The 16,422-nt window shown below is 48.3% G+C and overlaps 1 long non-coding RNA gene across 1 annotated transcript in view; it reads left to right on the top strand.

The window, feature by feature from the left end:
- LOC308056144 overlaps window positions 1-15,793 on the top strand; it is a 271,689-nt gene extending 255,896 nt beyond the window's left edge. Inside the window, exon 3 of the long non-coding RNA XR_013924721.1 lies at window positions 15,272-15,793. This is a non-coding gene — a long non-coding RNA (uncharacterized lncRNA). The remainder of the gene's footprint in view (window positions 1-15,271) is intronic.
- The last annotated feature ends 629 nt before the right edge of the window (window positions 15,794-16,422 follow it).

The raw sequence follows: 16,422 nt of genomic DNA, 5'->3' as shown, positions 1-16,422 counted from the left end.
CGGCACGTCAGAGGCCGCCCTCCACACGGGTCTCGGCCACCGCTCACCTGCGCCTGTCCCTGCAGAGCAGGAGCAGCCCCAGGAGGAGCCGCGGCAGGCACCGGTGGTGGCTGGTCCCTCTGCCCAGGGCAGCCGCCGCAGCCCCTCGGATCCTGTCTGGGACAGGCAGGACCATTTGCCCAGGGGACCCCAGCGCCCCCCAAAGAGGAGGGCCACTGACCCCCAGGACTCTCCCCAGCCCTGCAAGAGGTGACCCGCCAGCACGGCTCCAGCACCTCCATGTTCAAGGGCAAGGAAATCAATTCCTGTTTCCCTGACACAGGCTCTGTGTGCTTCTTTCTCTCTCTTCTGGTGCCCGTCCCTGATTCCTGTGCCCCACCGCGGGTGGCACCTGCCTGGGGGGGTGGGGGGGGAACGGCCATAGGTCCCCGGAGCCCCAGGGCCATGTGGGCAGCACCTCCTCCTGCAGGCAATCCTGCTGCAGCTGCAGCACAGCAGATGCCGAGGGCAGAGCGGGCAGGAGGGGAAGCTGCTTTCATCGCACGTCCAATGCCCTCAGCCTGCACCCAGTCCCTCCCTCTGCCCGCTACCGACACTTCTGCTCTGCTCTGGGTTCTCTGCACTGTCTGGTGTCGGCCGGGGTAAGCTCGCTACTGGGAGAGCTGTCAAGGAGGCAGGGACCAAGGGCAGGGCAGGGAGAGAAGAAAGGTAGAGATACCACCAGAGGAGAAGAGGTAAGGAGCACAAACTTGGGAAGATGCACATGTGGACAGCAGGCGCGTGCTCAAATGTCACCTCCTTGTGTATATTCCATGCCCTCACGTTCTCCTCAGATCCCACAGTCACGGTACCAGGAGGCCTTTGGTAGGGAAGTGTCACCTTCCAGGCTGAATGCTGTCCGCACCAGCTCTGAGAGAAAGGACAATGGCAGCTGGCTTGGCTGGAACAGAGAGAGCAGAACAGAACAGGACAGAGCAGAGCAGAGCAGAGCAGAGTATTTCCTTTGGAAGGAAGGTAAAATGATCATCTCATCCCACTGCCTGACCCCTGCAGGGCTGAGCAAAGCTTAAGGCGTGTTATTTGGGGCACTCTCCAAAGACCTCTTGAGCAGTGACAGGCTTGGGGCATCGACCAGCTCTCTAGGAAGCCTGTTCCTGTGTTTGACCACCCTCTCGGCAAAGAAATGCTTCCTAACCTCAAGTCTGGACGTCTCCATCGGAATAGGAGGAAAAACATCTTTACCTTGAGGGTGGCAGAGCACTGGCACAGGCTGCCCAGAGAGCTGGTGGAGTCTCCTTCTCTGGAGACATTCAAAACCTGCCTGGACGCGATTCTGTGCACTGTGCTTTAGCAGGGCCTTGGACTGGCGATCTCCAGAGGTCCCTTCCAACACTGACCGTGCTGTGATCCTGTGATTCTGAGAGCCTATCGCTGCATGCCAGGGAGAAGAGGTCAGCACCTCCCTCTCTGCTTCCCCTCCTCGGGAAGCTGCAGAGAGCAGTGAGGTTGCCCCTCAGCCCTTTTCTCTCCAAACTAGACAATCCCAGAATCCTCAGATGCGCCACACAGGACGTGCCTTACAGCCCTTTCCCCAGATGTGTTGCCCCGCTCTGGCTGCCCGTCACGCCACTGATGATTGCCCACTGCTCCAGTCTATCTAGATTCCTCTGCAAGGCCTCTTACCCTTGAGAGAGTCAACAGCACCTCCCAGTTTGGGGCCATCGGCAAACTTGCTAATGGTGCACTCAACTCCATTCGACTTGCTAGTGCTGCATTGGCTGGGACCTGTCCAGGCTCCCAAGACTGCTGAAAAGTGCTGGAGAGAGGTCCTGCGATGACACCGGCCAGCTCTTTCCGTACCCTGGGCTGAATGCCATCGGGCCCTGTAGCTTTACGCACATCCAGCACCAGCAGCCAGTCTCAGGCAAGCTCAGGCTCGCCTGGGAGGTTTTTACCGCCCCAGCCGAGGTCTCCCAGCACTGGGCTCCGGGGCTCCCAGGGCCCGCCATCGGTGTTGAAGGCAGTGCCAAAAGGAGGCAGGGCATGTCTCGGCCTTGTCTGCGTCCCAATCTGTGAGCGAGCTGACCGACCTTATCCAGCACCAGACCAATGTTATCTCTCATTCTCCTTTTGCTGTTCACATCTTTTAAAAAGGCCTTTTTGTTCTCCTTCACAGTGCTGGCCAGCTTCAACTCTAATTGAGCTTGGGACGCATGGATTGTCTCCCTTTGGTGGCAAACGGCGTCTCTCTAGTCCTCTCGTGTCTCCTGTCCTTCCTTCCAGTGTCCCCACCATTTCTTTTTCTGCCTCAGTCCCAGATGAAGATCTCTGCTCAGACAGGCTGGCCTTCTGCCCTGCTCGCTTGGCTTCCGACACTTTGGAATTGCCTGCTCCTGTGCTCGTAAGAGGTGGCTCTCAAAGAGCAACCAGCACTCCTGGACACCCATAGCTTCAAAAGCAGATGCCCAGGGGACCTTACTAGCTCGCTCCTTCAGCACCCCAGCTCTGCTCTCCGCATATCCAGGGTCGAAGTGCTGCTGGCAGTTCTTGGCCGCTCACCAACGGTGTGAAACTCAACCCCTTGGTGGCCACTGTGACCAAGGCAGCCACCAATCACCACTTTGCCGACGACTCCCTCTCTGCTTGCAAACAACAGCTCTAGGAGGGCACCTTTCCTACTCGGCTCCCTTAGTACCTGCACCCAGAAGTTATCTTCAACGCGCTTCAGGATTTCCTAGGCCTCTTTGTGTCCACTCCATGATATTCCTAGCCAATGCCTGAGAAGCTCGGATCATCCATAAGGACAAAGGCAGTAGATCCAGAGACAGGGCCGCGGTGATGGCATAGTTCTTTAAACGTCTTCCAACAGCACCCAGTAGGACCTCTTCCCCTGTTCTCCCCCATTCTTGAGCAGGACTCCCAGCATACTTGGAGGTGGCATTCATCTGGCCTGTCCGCCCTGCTGTGCCGTTGAACCCAGTCGGACGCTAGCTCTTGTTAGGCAAGAGCCCTGCTAAGAAAACCTCTTCAGCTGGCATGCGAGTGACGCACCGCCCCAGAGCAAATGCTGTACGGCCCCTTCCCCTGCGAGCTCTAGGACTAGCTCTCCTAGGCAGCAGGCATTTATTGCTCGCAGAGGTGTCATCTCCGCACTTCATTCTGGAGAAGTCGTTGACCCAGGGGTCGCAATCCCCCTATTACTACCTGGCCAAAATCCACAGCTTTGCAGATCCTACTTACTACTTCTTGATCGCTCTCTCCTGATCAAGGAGGTCAGTGGAAAAAGTCGGTTTTGCTGTCGGTCACTGCTTCCCACCCACAGGTCCTGTCACGCTGGTTTGTTCCCTATCGCTGTGATGCTGTTGCTGCTCCCAGGGTCTTCCTCGCAGAGTGCCCTTCGGCCCCCTGAACACTTACTGCACCATTCCTACCAAACTGGCAGGCAGCTAACACGGAATCCCACTGAGCCTGCGTAGTGCAGCTCTCCAGGCTGCCCGTGGGCATGCCAGCACCTCTGGGATTTGCCCCTACTCCAGCACTGAATTGGGCTCGTGCCCCTCACGTGACATTAGCGCTTTGATTTGGTGTCCTTGGCTATTGCTGCCTGTCTTAGGTCAGCTCAAGACGAGCAATGGCACTGACAGCTGCGGAGCCATGCTGACTTTCTGTCTGTGGCATTAAAAGCCGGTTTGATGTGAGGCAGAGTATTTCACAGGTAACATCCGTCTCATAATGGGTATGAGTCTGAGATGTGGCCTGGGCAGAGAAGTCACGAGCTTCGGAAAGGATCCCCTTGCTCTCCTAAGTGCTTCTCATACTGGAATCTAGGTGCGACTAGATCCCATCCTAGCCTTAGACTCGGTCAGTGGTTTAGGTCTAAAGGATACAGCTGCTCATCAGAGTCAGCGTTTGCCTGTCAGAGCCCTCTGAAGGCTTTCACTGATACTGTTTTGCAAAGCTGAAAAATAATTAGGTGATTTCTGAAGGCAAGAGATATAAGAGATTGGAAATTGCTGTTGATAAATACTCCGATCTGTAACAGTCAAGCTTGAGTTAAGAGTTCCGTTCTCTAGTTAACACTACTTGCCCGGGTAACATCCAACAGAGTCGCAGCCTCAATACTTACCAAAGAGGCATCTCTGCCTGGGGAGGAGAGAGTTCCAGGCCCACCAGCCCCTCCCGTAGCTAGAGTTCTCATCCTCACTGTAGAGGAGTCTAAATGCCAGATTTATACTCATGGCGAGGTGGCACTAAGTCAGCTCCATTGTGCCGACCGGCCCTCAGCAAAGGTAGCCAATACTGGAAGGACAGTGGCGACTGACGGTTCAACACGGGGTGGTAATTTGCTACACATTTACCAGGGTCTCTCTGGCTTTTACTGAAGCCACAGCAGTCTGTGAGGCCCCTGCCTCAAGCCCGGCCACCACTCAGTCAGGTTGATTGTTGGACCACAGCCATTATCTGTTTTGCGTGATAAACATGTTGCTCAAGTCAAGCCCCCAAAGCCTCTTTGAGTGGAATCCAGCCATCATGACCACCTGCATTCATTGTCACCACCATTGGTGGTTCATTGTTATGGACAGAAAGGGCAGGATGGAGTGCAGGTGGGAGAACACTGCCCCAACAGCACCTCCTGGTCATTACCACCCTCTGTTTTTCACCTTCCCTGTCCAAAACAGGCTACTGCTCTTTCAGCTTCCTTCCACCCTTTGACAAATGTTCCTTCTCGTTTCCCTTGGGGCAATTTTCATGGAGTTCCTCGTTAGAATTATCCACCTTAGACGTGGCTTTAGCTTTCAGCTGATGAGGATTTTTTTACAAACCTTACACTGTAACTTGTTCTAGTTTTCCCTTTTTAGGAGGAGAAATGTACCCCTTTTTTACAAATACAAGACCCCAAAACCCCACTATTTGTACTGCTGCCCTTTCAGATTCAAATGTAGCTTGAATGAAAGCACAGAACCCCACTTAGGATGCCACTTAAGACCTCCACCACCTACATCTGGTCCCCGAGCTTTCCGTGGGACAAGGCTCTGTGTCTCTGTCCCAGTGCTTCAAAAATGGGAATGTCCATGCTGCCTGACATCAGGCAGTGATCGGGAGGATGAGTAGGGGATGACACTGCCAAGGGGCTCAGGGCACAAGGATACCTGCAGTGTTGCACCAGAAACGCCAGCGCCCAGCAGCACTCTGACCAGAGAAGCCTGGTGATACTTGGCATGGTAGATCAAGCCAAGCACAGAGCTATGCTGCTTCCCATTTTTAATCCCATCTGGTAACTCTGAACAGCTCTTGCCATGTTCAGCATGGGGTATCTAGTACTGGGAATACCAAAGGCGCGCTTGCTGGCTTCTCATCTTTAAAAGAATGCTCCTCAGCATTATGTTATACTGTGCTTTGAAGAAAAGCCCAAAGACTTTTTCATGAGGAACTTTTGAAGGCTCTGCGCAGCACACATGGCTTGAATGCAGGCAGTCCAGGTCCAGGCTGTAGCTGACCGTGGGGAGCTTTCAGCACAAGAAAGTTGTGAATAGCTCTTCACAGCTTACTGATCTCTTTCTGGAATACTGTTTAACTTTCTCTTTGCAAGAAAACCTCTTTTCTCAACATCCTGTTCTTGCAGAGGATGCACTTTGGGATAAATGAAAGTCAGTTGGCTCTTGAGTTTGTGTTTGGAGTGTCTACCGGCAAAATTCAATCAGGAGCTGTATATGTAAATGCTAAGGCACTCAGTTATGTTTAAGCTTGTGTGAATATATAATCCTCTTATAGTCTAGATGATTTAACAGTCACTCGGCTGGATAACCATGTTTCTTTCCCCACAGGTTACACAGCTGAATACCCCAGCCCACAGACACGGGATTTAACTGGTTTGGAGGCCTTAAACTGAGACAGAGTTGGGATGACGCCACTTGGAAAGAGTTCTCTTTTGTGCACAAAATATTTCTCTCATCAGCCTCACCAGACACTTATGTAGAGACAGCTCTCTGAGAAAAGAGCTCCGTGCGCAGAACTAACACAAATCACATTAGTGCACTGAAGCTAAAGAGGACACATTTAATCTCATCTCTCTAAAGTTCTTCAAGAAGTCATTAAAAACAGGTTTCACTCCTCTTTTGTTTAGAAGTCTCCCTAGGAATGACTAGGAAAATACAGCAATGGATTCCCAAGGGTGGAAGTCACAGAGCTCCATTCAGAGATAAGGACAACATATCGCAGTCCACTGGAATGATCTTTTTGAAATTCACCAGATCTTTAAAAAGGTAGAAGAACTGGAGAGTAAACAAATGCTTCTTTGACGAAAAATCCCGTCAATGCCCTGCATGATTCCAACCACAAACTATCCAATGTCATTCACTTTGGAACAGGCACCAGTGAAGCTGGTAGCTGCTTCAAGAGCCAGTGCAGATTATTGCAGAGCAGTGTAAAAATCTAAGTATTTCTATTTTTAATATAAACTGTGTTTTTGGAGTGTCTTCCAGAGAAACAGTCTGTCTGCAGATTTTTTGTGGCCAGGCTAAGTCTCCTTTTCCCCTCCAAAACTAACATCCAATCTTCATCCCATTTTACCCTATCACCGTGCTCATTCATGCATGCACAGGTATCCACGATGCAGCCCTACTCTGGGAGACCTCAGGAATTTTTCCCTCAAGCACAAATGCACTTTCATTGCTCAAAAGATGGATTTATGGTTTGAAACTAGCTGCAGTCTAAATCTCTTAAACGTAGCCTTTGCCATGGTTTTCCTGGAGTAAAACGCCAGCAGAGCTAAGTGGCCCACATGGCCGGCCTGTGCAGCACACAGGCAGTAACACGCAGCAAAGAAATATGAAAGCAACGTAGGGAAAAGGAGGGTGACCACTCACAAGGCACAATAACATATCAGTGCCTTGCAGTGCTTTTCATGGTGGTATTTCTTCATTTCCTTTTCCAATTCTTTTCCACTTAAACCAAACGAAAATCTTTGGCAGGTGTGGGGGGGTGGGTTGGTGGTGTAAGGAATAAGAACTTTTGCCTTGCAAGATTTCCAAAAAACTGGGGGTGGGTGAGGGGTGCGTGGGGGGGGGGGTGGGGGTTGTGAGTGGGGGGTGGGGGGGGGGGTGGGCTCTGTTCAGATGCAGACGTGTCCTAGAAGAGTTGTAATGGAAAAAATTACAGTTAATGCACAAAATGTTTTCATTTGAAGCTGACAATGTTCTTACGTGGAGGCAGCTCCCTGAGAGAAGAGTTCTGTGCACAGAACTGACTCTGTACCCTGGATGCAAACATTGTGTTTTCCCTTTCAAATGGAAATACTGTTTTGTGCTTTTCCGTTTCAAACAATAGCGCACTATTACATTTGTATCTTTCCAATTCTTCTATCTAATTAATAATTAAATATTTTTTTCCTCAACATTGCAGCAGCTGGCGTTTTACACCCTCAGCTTTCCCCCAGAGACGCGATAGATTTCTAGCATTCACAACTCTAGGTAGACCTCAGTATATCAACACCACCAGCTTGAAACCCTGGATGCACGCAGGAACAAGACAGCTTTTTTTTTTTTTTAAGTCATAATTTGGAGTATTTAGTTCACAGTAACTTGGGATTGGCAATCCTGAAACAACTGAACTAGAAGTGATCAGCTGAAGTGAGATCTTTAAAAAGATAAGTTTAGGCAGTGAAGGGGTGAAAAAGCAGGCCCCGTTATTGCTTTAAACAGCTACTTCTCTGGCGATGTGGGAGAAGCATGGACAAATGGAGAGCAATTTAACTTAGAGATGACCAAGGACTTCCAAACCTGTTAGGACTGGAGGATGCTCCATCAGTGGAAGCTTTTGCTGAAAGCACTTTCCCAGGTTTCCCGTGGCATTTTGATTGAAAAGAATGACTCTTTAAAGAGCTTTCCTGCAGCAAATACTCAACTGATTTAAGCAGAGGAAGCGGTACTACTGTCTGGCATGACAGGTGTTTGTCCAAAGAGCAGTGAATAGCAAAATGCAGAAAGAATAGACAATACAGACACAATTGAACTTAATGGTTCATCATTTGCTCCCAGCTCTACATTACCAGCACTGCTAGGACGCTTTGACATATTCTGGGTGTCCGCAGGTCCCATGCAGTAGAACACACATACCTCCTTGGTGGCCTGTGAGGGCCTGGAAGTGCTCTGGTCCCCGTTTCACAGGCACAGAATAATGATCTTGGGGAAGCCGGGTGACTTGCACAGAGCCAGAGAGTGTCTGCACAGCCGTGCCCTCACTTGCACCCACACCAGAGAGATTTCCCCGCAAGGGAGCCAGGAGGGCTGCTTGAGGCATCACTCCCCAGGCAGTGGGATGTGTTCTCCTGCTCCTGCAGACGGGAGATGGGGTCACTAAGCACCGGCACTTCCCACTTGCCAGCTGCAGCACCCTCCGAGCACAGGAGAACCTTCAACCTCCCAGCCACCCTTCCGGGTAGCGCCTCTTAGCAGCCTCTTTACGTGTACCCTTGAGGGTAGAGGCCCACAACTCCAGCTAAGAAACATGGGAACTGCTTATGAGACCGGTCCTTGAGACTGTACTTGTTTAAAGGATTAGGCTGAAGTGGTTTGATTTGTGTCCTGTAACATAGCTTCCCGTTTCAATAATTGCCTTTGTCACCCCAGCAGCAGAATTAAAACTGTGTAGCTTCCTTTGGTTTCTGCCTTATTCACGACCACAATGCTATGGGTGTGTTTGCCAGCTCATCAACGTGCTGCCTGTTCCTCCAGGGAACTCAACAGGAGCAAGTTCTGCTCGGTTTAAATCATTTGAGCAAGATGATCCCCAGGCACGTTCTCCTGTTGCCCAGGACAATATTTCGGTCTCTGGCACAAATTGTCTTCAAAAAACCCAGGCAGTTTGGCTTGGATATCGGGAATGGAAGAAGAAGAAGAACAGTGACAACAGCAATAATGGTATCGAAAATCATCAGATTTTGTTGCACTGAATTGTAGAGCTGCTGCTTCCAAATGCAGCCATCACTGTCGGGCATGCAGAGGAAGGTGAGCCATTTGGCAGCACAGGCAGCACACACGGCAAATAAGTGACCAGAAGGTGTAGGAGAAGTTGCGGAAAAAGAGGTACCTGCACAGGAGTGTATTAGAGGTTTTTGCTCAACTTTTGGTTAAATATCCATAGCAACTACATAATATGTTGTCTTGTATAAAGAATGGCAGGTATAGGAGAGAAATGGCTTCAACAAATTTGTTTAATAAGAAAAGAGTTTGTCTGCAATGTATGAAACCTTTGTTTCCATGTTCATAATCCCTTGCAGTTGTGCGCATAGTAAAACTTGCCCGTTTAGTGTCTGTAGTTTGCCACTTATGCTCATAACGTGATTGATACACGCAGCTTGGTAGCCTTTTACTGCAGGTTTAAAATGCGCAACGTTTTTTGGCAAACTGAGTGAATCAACTCTTTCCATTTTCATTCCTCCTTGCAAATAAAGTTTAATGATGAAAATCTACTAAAAATTTGAGGCACAAACTGGCAGAAGAGGAAAATGTCATCTTTCGAGCAGTATGGGCGGGGGGGTTCGCTGATGGTGCAAGCATGCTCCCAGTAAGTCCAGACTGGTTTGGAAAAGGGGCCAGACCTGAGCTGAGTGGTGGGTGGGAAGAGGCTGTCCTCGCAGCTTTGCCAGAGAGGGACTGAGGAGAGGTATGGGGGAAAGCAAGAGGGAATCGCCAATCAGTTCATATTACTGCACAATCAATATATTAGAGCAGGTGCCTCTGTAGCAAAATCAAAGGGAAAACATTGTTATTAAAAGGTTACTTGCCCTGAGGGAGACTTAGCAGGAATATCTGCCAAATGGAAATGGGCACTTGAACCATAACCAAGCACAATGATGGAGGTTGCTGTCACATCTGTCGGCAGTTTCATTCCTGCAATGGCCAGATAGGCAAACGAAGCATCACCAGGGACATAATTCTCACAGCAACACCGCCACTTAATATTGCAGAGTGACCAGTAGTCTCACAAAGACAGGCAAAAAGTGCTGACTTTTAGAAACGCTGTTGATTCTTCCAGCAGCCATTTCGTCATGGCTCCGCATAAAATGTTAATGCTGTGACATTTGTCGAAGGCTTAAAGCATCCTAATGAAACAGAAACAGTTACTGAACTAATGCACCCCAGCATGTTCCACTGCAGTTCTTTTATCAGTGGTTTTCAGATAATGAAATTACAAGAAGAAAAACGTTTTCCAGTGAAATCTAACCACCTGTAGTTTTTATCTGTTTATTTGAGAACTTGCGTAGTCCTCATCATGTATTATCTGAGCTCAGCCCCAGTATTTAGAGACAGAAATAGATTGTGTATTTTTCACAGATCCTCTACAGCTACAACTGAATACAAACATCCTTCCAGTTGCTGCCAGCTCAAGGTTTATCTGTTCTTGTTTCGGCAAATGGATTTTCCCGCTCCCTCTCTAGTGTGCCTGGCTGGGCACGTAAACAAGCTAGATTCTAAATAATAGACTCTTAGAGGAGTGCCCTGGATTGTAAGCATCACATCAAATCATCAGGTCAGAAGTATCACAGTGACAGGCAGCCTCCAGTTACAGAGATCACCGTCACTGCTACCTTGGAATTTCCTCGGTTACTTGCCTCAATAATTTATGTTTAATCAATACAAAGAGAAATAGTAGTACAAAAGCACGCAGTTGCATTAGGCCATCTAGTAATTTGCAGACACAGCAGAAATATATTGATATTTTGGTGAGTGCTTCTGTACAGGACTGGCACAGCTAGCTGCTGAGGGGCAAAGTCTCTGCAGAGGCACAGCCGTGACGTTGTAATTCATACTGAAGCTCAGTTACGATGCATTCACAGTAGTTTATTGAGACATTCAGTTTCTGGTTTATGTGACTTAAGAGGGAAAATATTTTCTGTTTTGGGAAAAAACTCTTTAAAATGAGTGAGGAGAACAGGACCTGATTCTGGTTTTGTCCCTTCTTCACATTCTTTTACCCTTTTCATGTTGTTTTGGGTGGGTTTTTTTGCCCTACTCCCAAACTAAACCTGCCTGTACTCCCAATAATGGACCAAATTGAATCTCAGCCTGTAGGCGTCATCAAGGAGGAAGAGGGGACAGAAAATGAAGTGGTGAGGGATTTCCAGCTACACCCATGTCCCACACCAGGGCTTGTCTTATTAAATGCCTGTTCGCGAGGAGGTTTGCTTGTCTGTTTCCTTGGTTTTCCCCATCAAAATGGTCTAAAAGCTTTGGGTTACCTGTCTTTACAGTCCCCAGGCAGCTAAGCAGAAGACATTTGTAGCTGAAATTTGGAAAAGGAGTTTAAATAGTGTATTTCCAAACTATTTTAAATGAACATTGGATCGGGACCAGCACCAGTTAAGGTTCACACAGTTAGTGAGAGGGCCATCTCAATGTCATTAGCAGAGTCCCAGAATAGCTCACCTTTCCTGTTTAGGTCAGACTTTAACCCGTTTTTTCTATAGGCATCAGTTTCCACTCATTCCCACAGGTCTGTAATCAGCAAAACACTCACCATTAAAGCAACAGTCTTGAAACGGTGGTGTGTGCTCTTATGAAAGGTAATCTGGTCTCATTTTCAGCTGCTTCCCAGAGAGGTTTCGGCTCAGCTGGACTCTGAGCAGACCTTCCCTCAGAATTTTGGCTTGTAATTGTACCCATATTATCAGTCCCGATTATCTTTGGGGGAGACACCATTTAAGCCGCTCATGTCAGTTATCTTTAATAAACTTTTGGGTTTTTTTCTTGGTTTGCATTTCAGCCGTCAGGGTTGCTGTTTCCCATTTTCAAGACTTTTTACATTTACACTTTCTACCTATATTCTTCACCTGCCCTTGGGCAGCTGAAACTGCCCTTGGGGCTGACAGCTGACCTGCGCAGCAACCTGGCTCTTGGAAGTGGAATTAGATTAAAAACTGGGGAAGTGTTTTATTAAAAAGTCACGCCTTCCTCTGTCCCTTGCCTCCATCCCTCCCTCCATTCTATCTACCTCTATACTTCCTTTTCTCTTCCTTCCTTCCTTCCTTCCCTCCTTCCTTCCTTCTTGCCTTCCTTCTGCTGCCTGTCTTTATTTGTTTGTTTGTTTATTTATTTATTTTTCTCTCCTTTCCTTTCTCCCCTCCTCCCTTCCTTCCCTCCTTTCTTCTCTCTTTACCTACCTCCAACTCTCACTCGGTGTCTTTCTCTTTTCTACAGACCTGCAGGCTTCTGTCTTTATCCTGTATCACAAGGTGGTCCCTGCGTACATGTTGCCACTGACCTGATTTTTTTTCATTCCTCCTAACAAAACGTATGTTCTTCATAACACATTATGTGTACGTGTTTATAGTTTTTTTATATATATATATACACACACACACATGCAGTTGTATAACTCCCCACAAGCATGTTATGCTTTGCTTCAGAGAGGAAGAAAGCCAAGGCGGTCCCCTTGGGAGAGGTGGGGAACGTGTCCCACTTTCAGCGCAGACATCTGCAGCTGCCTGTTTCTGGGGCGCAGCGTTGGAGGGCGCCGACATTGGGGGTTGCCACTGTCTGTCCCCAGCCCTTCTCCTACCTGCACTGCCACCCACGAGCTCCCTTCTGTCCCTCAGGAACTGTGGACCAGCGCTGGGAAATCCTGCCCCAGCGGTCTGGAGGGACGCCAAGCAGAAGCCCAGCTTTCCCTCGCCACGGGTGTCCCTCGGGTGGGCTCGGGGTGAAGGAGCCAGAGGCCAGCTACATCCCTCCTGCCTGGCGTCATGGCCCTGCGCTGCAAACACCAACATGCCACCTCAGCAGCCCCTCTTTAATTAGCTTTTTTCCCCTCTACGTCTCTTTTGCAACGTGCAGTTCCCAGATTCCTTCACAGTCAGCTCTCCCTTTTATGCCTTCTGGAAAGCGATATATATAGCGCAGGGCTATAAATAAGACTAGCAATGTCACGGTAACCATGGTAACCAGTCGGCTCCAAACGCGGGTGTATGTGAGATTTATTGGAGGCTGCCCTCAACTTTACAGCCAGATGAGCTGTCCTTTTTTAAATTACACTGTTGGAATTGGGACTTCTCACCTGGCACAAAAATTATTCCTTTTTTTTTTTTTTTAATATGTATATATATATATATATATATATATATATATATATATATATATATATATATAAAACAAGGAACTGGAGGTTTTCCCCTTTTTAAAGAAAAATGGGTGTTGAAAAGAATGCCTGAGGTTGGATACCTTCTTTGGATGCTGACTGCAATGGTATTGTGAAAACTTTTCCCGTTCAGATAAAGGGAGCAGCTGTTCTTGCTCACCATCCATTGTAACGCTTACGGCTCCTCTCTTGTTGCGAGGGATAATTCAATTCACTGCAGAGATGAAATGGATGGATTCTGATCTTTTGTGACGGGCAGAGTATTAAAGGTTAAAGTTCTTGAAAATAAATGCAGCAACTGAGACTCAAACAAGACTCAGTGAGGTCTGTCAATAGCTATAGAGTAAAAAGGAGCCGCTCCGTTCCCCAGGAGAAGTGGTAACTCGTGACACAATTTGCACATAAAGCAGAGGTACCTCTGCAGCCCTGCCCCTGCAGCCAAGCAGCGACGTCCATGTGGACGCTCCCTGTGGGCAGTGGCTGGACGCTGATTTATCAGGGGGTAAGCACCAGTCTGCAGCTCCAGCCACACCTGTTGGCGCGCTGCACAGCCTTGCTTCCCACAACAGCAAAGCTGTGCCTGCCGGTCCCTTGATACTCGTGCAACCACAGCAGCTCACTGCTGGCTGCACAAACCCGCCTGGGAAGCAGGGTGGATGCTCAGATGGTCGGTCCCCGCAACCTCTGCACAGTTGGCCTGCGACCTATCCTGGTGCTGGTGACAGCACAGGCATCCCTTGCGGTGTGTCCCCAGGAGCTTCTCCCCACCGTGATTTATTGCTCTGCCCTTGTGGGAACGCTGATACCAAAGTCTGCAGCAATGCCTCAGGTGGTGCTACTGCACCGTGTTTGGAACCATCGCTGGGGAGCTGCTCAGTGTTCTCCTTCATTGGTCAGGACAACGATAACTGCAGCAGGGGACCTGAAGCTCCTCAAGGTAAGGATAGGTATCCATATGTAAATAAACTGATTACAAAGCCAAAGCATGAGCAGAACGCCCTGACAAGTTGCACCTCAGGAAAAACTCTGGGAAAAGCCCGACCTGAGAACTCCCTCCGCACCCGAATCCCGTGTTACAGAGGGGTATTGTCACCTCCCTGCTCTGGGGGGGTGCCAGAGAACTCGTTCGGACCACAGAAAGAGGGGAACCCCCCACAGTCTTAGCTCTTTCCTACCAGGTCCTGCCATAACTGCTGCAGCCAGCTTGGCACTGCACACCTGGCTGGACTTCACAGGGGCATCCAGCGCGAGCAGCTGCGTGGCGAGCCTGGGAGGTCTGCTCCCTCTTTGCTCTGCGGGAAGAGGGCAAACTTTCTAGCCAGTGGCTGGACATGGGGAATACAGGGTGCCCCAGGCAGTAAAGCTGCTTGTGTTGCGTGGACTTCCGCAAGAAGAAACCTGCGCTCTGCTGGCTGAGCTCTTTTTACCAGTGCATGGATGCTGCTTGGACAAAACTATAAAGTTGTCACTGCCCCAAAGACAGTTTAGAGACAGATGCAGCAAAATGATGCAGCTCTCCCCAGAGGGATCTGGGAGTGGCACCTGGGAGAAAAAGGAATGCTCCACTGTTCCATAGTTTCAGCTTTGTCAGCAGCCCCTTTGCGGCGAATGAAGAGACGGGACGCAGCCTGATGCAAGCAAATGTCAATTTATTGTACAGAAGCACGAGGTTTTATACACTTTCAGAAGCTGCGCGTTTTAAACAGATTGGTTCTTGAAGCTAAGCCTTGAATACTAGGCAATCCCTGATTGGTGGTTAACTACCATCAATTAACAGCAAGGTGTTACCTTTCCTTGGCGCCATCAGTCTCCCACTCCCCTGTGCTCTGTAAACACGTCTCATCATGTTAATTGTTGTGTCTATTCACACTCCTTGTCCTCCCAGGGTTGGTGACCTACAAGCTCGAGCACATTCCCCTCAGCTAACTGATTGCCATGCATGGTCCTAGTTTGCAGACCGCTCCTGCATCTCCCCCTTCCTGTTGCACAAAAAGAACCTTTGAAACCGAACGAGTAAAAACAAGGTATAAGTAATAGAACAAATAAAAAAGCAACTAAGACATATTATCAGTGTCAAAATAACCCACTGTCTCTGTTCCGTACAATTTTACAATTTCCCCTTTTTGTTTTTGAACAGCTAGTACTGACGTGCGGAATTAGACTCTATAACTCGAAAGTTATAAAGTAGGTATGTTTATTGCGCGCAGATGCACGGGGGATCGCTCCTCCACAAGCGTGCATACCCGAAGTGACGAACCATCCCACATTTATACAATGAAACAAATGAATATTCAATTAGCGCCTATACATATTTGTTACCTAAACCCCGCTTCGTATGTTAATTAGCTTATCAGTCCGTTTCCTGGAATGCGGTGGTCTTGCAGGTTTGTAGGTGATTCATGTTCTTGTGACCATCTAATCTTTTTCAGCAAGGAAAGGTGATTCATGTCCTTGTGACCATCCAATCTTCTCCAGCAAGGAGACTTAGCACTCCCTCCCTCTAGATAGCATTTGAATGTCTCTCATCTTCTCTCATTCTCTTTTAAATAGCCCCTTTTGTTAGAGAAAGAAGGGCAGGCGTCTCCCCGTCTCCCCTTTGTTAGAGGAAGAAGGGCAGGCGTCTCCTCAAAAACTGTAGTTGTCTCCTCAGAGCTGTGTGCCTATGTGATCAGACACCGCACCCATGACTAGTCACCATACCCACATTTCCGAGTAGACATATACAATCACAGTCGGTGTTAAGCGTCCCCATTTCACACTATTTCTCCATATCAATCCCCCCTTTTTATTAAATTAAGTAAATTCTTTTACTTAAGCAGTCTTCCCGAATGATATAAAGCATCATACATAAGTGTTACCCTTTTAAACACTCTCCAGACCCACAAATATAACATAATGGTTAGTATTAAGGAAATTCCTAAACTGATCAATAAGATCACAATGGGGTGTACCATAGTGTTAAGAATTCCTGTTGCAGAAGGTGACCAGCCAAAGAGAGTATCCCACCAATTATGGTTTCCATCCTGTTCTACCTTTTTTAAAACTTTCTTGATCCCCTCTACATCATGATGGATCATAAGAAGAGTTTCATGTCCCTTTTCTTTGGTTTCTTTCAGTATACGTTGTAAATCTGCATGTTTTAATAGTTCTTTTATACTACTTATATTTAGTCCTATGGGGGTAGGAATTATCATCTGTGATAGGGTAAAGTTGGATTTTAAGAATTGATGAGACACTACTGGGGTTGAGTAACTAAAATCGCATCCTGTTATAGTAGTGAAATTACAA

The sequence above is a fragment of the Falco punctatus genome, assembly GCF_963210335.1.
Source record: "Falco punctatus genome assembly, chromosome: Z".
NCBI lineage: Eukaryota > Metazoa > Chordata > Aves > Falconiformes > Falconidae > Falco > Falco punctatus.
Note: the sequence above shows the minus strand (reverse complement) of the source record. Positions and strands in the feature narration are given on the sequence as shown.